The sequence below is a fragment of the Nannospalax galili genome, unplaced genomic scaffold (genome assembly GCF_000622305.1).
Source record: "Nannospalax galili isolate Female #2095 unplaced genomic scaffold, S.galili_v1.0 scaffold171, whole genome shotgun sequence".
NCBI lineage: Eukaryota > Metazoa > Chordata > Mammalia > Rodentia > Spalacidae > Nannospalax > Nannospalax galili.
Genome location: NW_008329362.1, coordinates 2,946,012 through 2,952,670, shown reverse-complemented (window position 1 = coordinate 2,952,670; position 6,659 = coordinate 2,946,012). Strand labels below are relative to the sequence as shown.

Below are 6,659 nucleotides of genomic sequence, written 5' to 3'. Positions count from 1 at the left end.
ATAGAATATATCTAGAGAGCTTTTCTTTAAAAAAAAAAAAAGCATAAATTTATCATTTAAGAAAAAAATTGAAAGCAAGGCAGGAGCCTTTTTAAACTTTTAAAAAATTTTATTCATTATTTTTACTTTATGGGTATGCATGTATTGCCTGCACATAGGTAAGTGCACCCATGTGGTGCAATGCCAGTGGAGGTCAGAAGAGGCCATTGAATCCCCTGGGACTGGAATTACCGACAGTTATTAGTTGCCATGTGGGTGCTGGGATTCGAACCTAGGTCTTCTGCAAGAACAACTAGTGTTCTTAACCACTGAGCAATCTCTCCAGCCCCCCTTGCTTACTTATAAAAAAGAAAATAACACTCTTTTTTGCCACAGAATAGTTTTCATACTATTTATGCAAAAATGAACCCAATGAAGTGTTCCACGAATTATGCATCAGAAATTTCCAATTACATTTCTTTTCCTTAAAATGGCTATTTTGTGCAATAGAGAATATTAAACCCAGAAGAGAGTTTAAGACTCGTGTAACTTTAAGTGTCATTTATAGATAAGGATATGCAAGCTACAGAAGCTGACTAGCCCCTAATGGTTGGTTCACTGCTTGTGAGTGGCAGAGAAAAGACTGGGAACAGGATCCTAACTTCTAATCCAGGATTCCACTCCCAGTCACCTTCAAGTACATTCCCAAGGCTGACAGCTTACACAAGAGGCCCTAACAGAAGAAACAGATGCTGTGCAAGGCTAATTCAAGAACTACAGATTGATCCGGGTGTGACAGGCCACACCTGTAATCCCAGTACTCAGGATGCTGAGGCAGGAAGACTGCCATGAGTTTAAGGCTAGCTGGATTATATAGTTCAATACCAGCCTGGGCTACATAGCACGATCCTGTCTCAGAAACCAAGAAATAAAACCTACAGATTACATGGTGGACAAAAATAGAGTGAGGAGCACAAATGTGGACCTGCTACCCTGGCACACTGGAAGGTTGATCCTCCACATTTACTGAATAAGGGTGGCAGGGCAAAGCATAGGGTTCAAATGAAGATGGAAATGACCACTTCCAAGTGGTTCTTTCCTGGCATCTAGAAAGTAAAGTTCTGTTTAGGAAAGATTGGTTATAATGAGCACATTGTTTCATGCATTAATTGGTCATAAATATGTTGATCAATTGATCTGTGGGTGATTTGGGTTAGAGAAGGGAGTAGAGTGGAATGGTGGGCAGGAAAACATTATTCTTACTGTGACTTGGGCTGGAAAACATTTTCCGAGGATTTATACCAGCAACGCAGCCAAGGTTCCTTTTCGAAGCACACTGATCCACAGAGATGAACCTATGCCGACAGCCTGACCTCAGATTTTATGTTTTCCTTTGGGTCTGCCACGTAGCCCTCAGATTTGGGAACTACCTACCACATGCCAAACAGCCTCATTATTGTCAATATTTGCAACAACAAAATGACTTTTCTTTCATGTAGCGGAGGTTACGAAAACATGCCATCCTTTCAAAGTGTTTCCAAGTGTTTGGTCTGCCATTTGTCATTTTAAGAAAGTTGTAATATTCGTGTTCAGAGCAAACAATTCCAATGCCACCTACTAGAAAAGCAGTTAATGTCATCTTCCTGAATTTTAAATCAATAAACAAAACACTCCAAAGAGAATTGGCTGTGAAAGAATGGGTGAACTAGGGTTAAAGAATGGGTGAACTCAGAGGTCTCCACTGACTTGAAGCATGTACCACTTTATATAAAAATCTATTTACAAATAAAGAGAGTAATTCAAGAATTGAGTGGTTAAAACTGTAACAATAATGTATTTAAAACTTCAGATTGCCATTTTGGATATTTTATGTGCATTAATTATGTGCAAACTTGGTTTTATCTCTCATTTTCCTAGCCTACTATTAAGTTACAGTAAAATAGATTAAGGAGCAAAAGATTTTGCTAGCATAATATACCTATAAATGTTGGTGTGGGAGATATGGAGTGTATATTCGTCTATGCAGGTAGCAGTTGCCCCCCAAGTCTTGCAGTGTTTCTCTTACACCCCTCTGCTCCTAGGCTCCTAGAGAATCACACACTGCAGGTCCTGCATATTCCTGCAGGGGACCTTACAACCCTCAAGGTGGCACATATAAGAAGCAGATCTCTCTCTTGTGAACATTGCTCCCTTGTAGCATAATTTAGTATTGCTATTATTATATTTTTCTAATAATTTTACATTCCATTCTACCAAATGGAATGTAGTAGGAGTAGGGGGAAAAATGTTTTACTATCCAAGTAACTGTTAGCTTCCTTAGAAATTAGCTGAACAAATGAAATTATATATGCAATTATAATATATATTTGGTACAAATATGCTAGTTGTTTTGTCTTCTAAGGTGCCCTCAGTAATGACTGGCATGCTTCGAGGCACATGAGGTCAAAGGAAAGTAGTGTATATATATTGTGTGGCTGGTTCTACTGCCCAGTCTGTTCCCCTTTCCTTCTCCAAAGCACATCAGCTGCTCAACACAACAGGATTGGAGTCATCTCCAGGAATCTGAGCAGAGTGGCATGGCACCAGGAAACCTGTTGTCTCTGGGAGCATACATCATGTTATAGAGTATGATCAAAATATATTACATTAATATATGAAATTCTCAAAGAAAAAAGGTTAAATTTTCCTCCAGAGCAGAGGTAGCCTATAAAGTCATCAAAAAGACATTGACCAAAAAAAGAGTTCAAAAGATATCAGAAGTCACCCAGTGTCTGGCATAGTAGAGGTGCTAATGGGACAAGAGTGTCACCAGAGTCATGCACATTTAAGATGACACAAGAACACAAATAATGGCACATTACACAGGGAACTAAGAAAGGCACCCAAAACTTAGTCAAAGAAGGAAGAATTGAAAAAGGAATTCTGAAATTGTCCAAAGTAAAATCTCAAAATAAATCATTTTAACACGTAAATATGAGACAAAGGGGGAAAAAAGCAAAAAATAGTTTGTATCACATTGAGAAAAAAAATTGCAGTAACTGCCAAAACATTTTTCCTTTCATAATAGCAGTGGATGTGATGAGCTTCTCCACAGCATTATTAGCCCGTGGAGCAGTTAGCCAGCTTGTGGGGCTTTGGCCACATTAGTCCAATCAATGATTATTAGCATATGTTTTAATGTCCAAAACCTAAGAACTGATGTTATGCCAAAGAAATCAGGGTGTAGACAAAAGAAATGCAAGGAATTCAGCCTCACCTTTTAAAGTTTCTATGAGAAACAACTTAGTGGAGAAAATACTTTCATTGATACTGGAAATGTATTCTAACTCAAGAGTGAGTAGGTGGTAAATTAATAATCAGGAAATGGACAGAAAGTCCTTAAATGGAAAGTAGTTCGGACTCTGGCAATATAGTCCAGTGGGAAGCTGCCACTCAGCTTCTTCTTGGGCTCCTGTTGAGTTGGGGGATAAGGGTCAAACCAGTAGAGAGGCAAGAATTAAGCATGCTGAAAAGCTTCTGCTGTCTCCACCTCCACATGTATTTTCAAAATACAATCCAAATACAAGCTCTTTCATGGCACAGATCATAGCATTTCCAGTGTCTTCGTGTTTTTAGACAGCCTATTTATTCGTACGAGTGTTAACTAACCTCATTATTTCCCACATCCCTGTTTCCCTAGGTGTTTATTTCTTCTGTTTTAAACCAGTGGTGTCATATTGTTTCTCCAAACAAAGGAAATGTTATGAAGTCTAATTTTACATTCGTCCCTGCTAACCTCCCTCTTGCGCCCTTCTATCACTTCAGACTGAGCAAGGGAAGATGAGAGCCAGCTTCCCACTCGACTATATTACCAGAGTCCAGCCTTACAAATTCACCACTAATTGCCGACTGTCTTCCCTTATACCACTGACCTGTTCACAAAACCCTCACACATCATGCTTTCTTGTCTCTAAGGATTAACACATGCAGTCAACTTTCTCCTGAATGACCTACCCCCAACTCCTCACCTAATTAATTCACCTCCAATATCATGACCAACAAAAAGTCTTCCTTAAAGAAGACTTCCTTCCTGAACCTTTAATATTTCCATAGATATGTATGATTGCTAATATCATCACCTTGACAGAATCATTTGGAGATAAGCTTCTGATTATGGCTGTGAGGAATTATCTAGATTAGGTTAATTGAGGTGGGAAGACTCATCCTAATTGTGGGTGGCACCACTCCACAGGCTGAGGTCCTGGAATGGCTGAAAAGAAAGAAACAGCTGAGCAGGAGCATTCAACACTCTCTGCTTCTCTGGACACTATGTCACCAGCCACCTTATGCCACCTTAGCCATGACTTCCCTGCCATAATGCCCTTGACCTGTGAACCACATTAAATCCTTTCTTCCTTAAGTAGCTTTTGTTGACACAAAAACACAACTCTCACCTGAAAAGGGATAAGAGATAGTTTATTCTGGAGCCAAAAATGAGTGACCAAGACTAGGAACACAGATTTAGTTTAACCCAAATTCCATGTTCTAACGTATTCAAAGTTTCATGAAGTTTTTATGGTGAGAAGTTTTTATAGTGACAGAAAGTCACTGGAGACACTTTTTGAAGGTATTGATGAAAACATAAGAGAGACAATGTGAAGGAAACTTCTGCTCTAAGGTCTCGGGTGTTAATCAATGACACTCTTAGTTGGAGGTTGGTAGAAGCTAGTGGTCTACTAGGTTAATACATTTCAAAAGGTTTCACCAGATAGTCACAAGGAAGTTTGATCAGACACAGAGGTGGGAAAGGGATAGCTAATAAGGAGGCTAAAATAGCCCAAGATAAAATGTAGCAGGCTCTGGAACTATGACATTCCCACCTCTCCACAATCTTCGAAGGTAATCAGTTAATCAGTCTTGGGGAAGATTAAGGACAAGGTGCTGCTTCCCTTTACACTTTTGTCAGGCCCTTTATCCCAGCAAGGAGACAATGAAGGCATTATGTTTCTCTAATAGTGGATTGTTTTCTAAAGATCTGTTTGGAAGTCTTTCTCTTCCTCTAAGCCTGAGGGTTTTTTTGTTTTTTGTTTTGTTTTTTTTTTTTTTTTGGTCTTTTTGAGACAAGGCCTCACTGTAGCCCCAGCTGTCCTAGAACTCATTATGTAGACCAGGCTGGCCTTGAACTCACATAGATCTGCCTGCCTCTGCCTCCCAAGTGCTGGGATTAAGGCGTGCGCCACCACCATAAGCCTGAGTTTTTAGATGCAAGGGTGTCCCCGACTCATCACCAGCATTCCCAGGCCTCATGCTTAGCTTGAGAGGATATCAGTAAACTCAGGCTAAATGGGGAAAAAAAAAAAAAAAAAAAAAAAGGTAAAGTCTGAGGGATTTGGGGAAAAAGAGATCTATCATAAAACTGCAATATATATATAAACAGAGCATAAAAAATAACACGAGTAGCACAGAGACCCAAAATTTTGATTATTTTTAAGTATCAGTTGTTTAATTAGGTTCTTGGTAAGAAATTTAGAACACCAATTTGTGCTGATAACACGCCATTTGTCAGAGCAAAGAAGGATTTGTCAGAGCAAAGAAGGGTCACAGGTAGCTCCTGAAGTGAGGAACAGCTTTGATCTTTAGCAAAATTTGGCAATCCACAGCTTTCTAATCAACGTTGCTGCTGCTCTGTAATCTCATATTTCTCTTTCTCTATTTGAGTATCTCGCCTTCCTGGTCCTGGGGCTTCCTAGCGTAGCTGCTGCTTCTTAAAGTGAGCTTCAGTAAGGTGCTGGGGGATTTTCAAGTTGCTGATACCGACTTTTGTGGAGGTGCCAATGACAAAGTTCTGGTGTGTTCTACGCAGAGAAACTCAGTTGAGGGCAAGAGGTCCAGTTACAAGTAGCAAGCCATTGGTCAGCTGCTTCAGGAAAACCACTCTCTTGCCTCTGTGACAGCCAGTGAGGATGATCAGGACGGTCCCTGCTGACTGACAGGCTTTTCACGATGGCTCAGCCGCTTCTGAGTCACGTCTTCAGCAGGATAATACCTGGGCATTTTGCGAAGTTTAACAACCCAGTTGCCGTCATTCTTGTCCCCTACGGTTTCATGTCTGTAGCAAGAACTCCTTCCTTTTTTTTTTCTTTTCAACTTTGGATTTAGCAGGTGAGTACTTCCTTTCGCACAGAGCCTTTCTGGAATACATAGCAGGCCTGGGCATCTGCTGATTCCTCTAACCAGGACAGGGTTTCGGCTGTAGTAAGGCTTCCCCTTCTTCGGCTTTTTAACTCTAGGGTCTCACTTTTTAGCCTTGCCTGCAGCCACACCATCACCAGCCTTTCTTGGCTGTGAGTTTCTTCTTACACCAAGCTTCCCAGCCTTTTTACCTGCCATCTTGCAAAATGGGAAAAGAGAACTCTATTTTGACCTAATTTGTTGTGGTATGTGAATATTTTAAATTCAGTCTGCTTAGATTACCAAAGATTGCCTCTACTGAGTAGATGCGTCTTTTAGTCATTACTCCTTTATGTATAGTGTAATATCACTAAATAGATTTGGCTTCAAAGCACGTCAGTACATTGTTTCCATAAAATCATTCATTATATAAGGAGTTTTTATAGGATTCTCCACCAGGCTTATTGGTAACACCTGATTCCTCAGAGAGTAGCAAGTTAAACCCTGGATAGCAGTTACTTAAAATTCTT

At 40.0% G+C, this 6,659-nt stretch overlaps 1 pseudogene; it reads right to left on the bottom strand.

Annotated features, from left to right (window-relative positions):
- Positions 1-5,520: 5,520 nt before the first annotated feature.
- LOC103737521 lies at positions 5,521-6,348 on the bottom strand (annotated as a pseudogene).
- Positions 6,349-6,659: the final 311 nt, after the last annotated feature.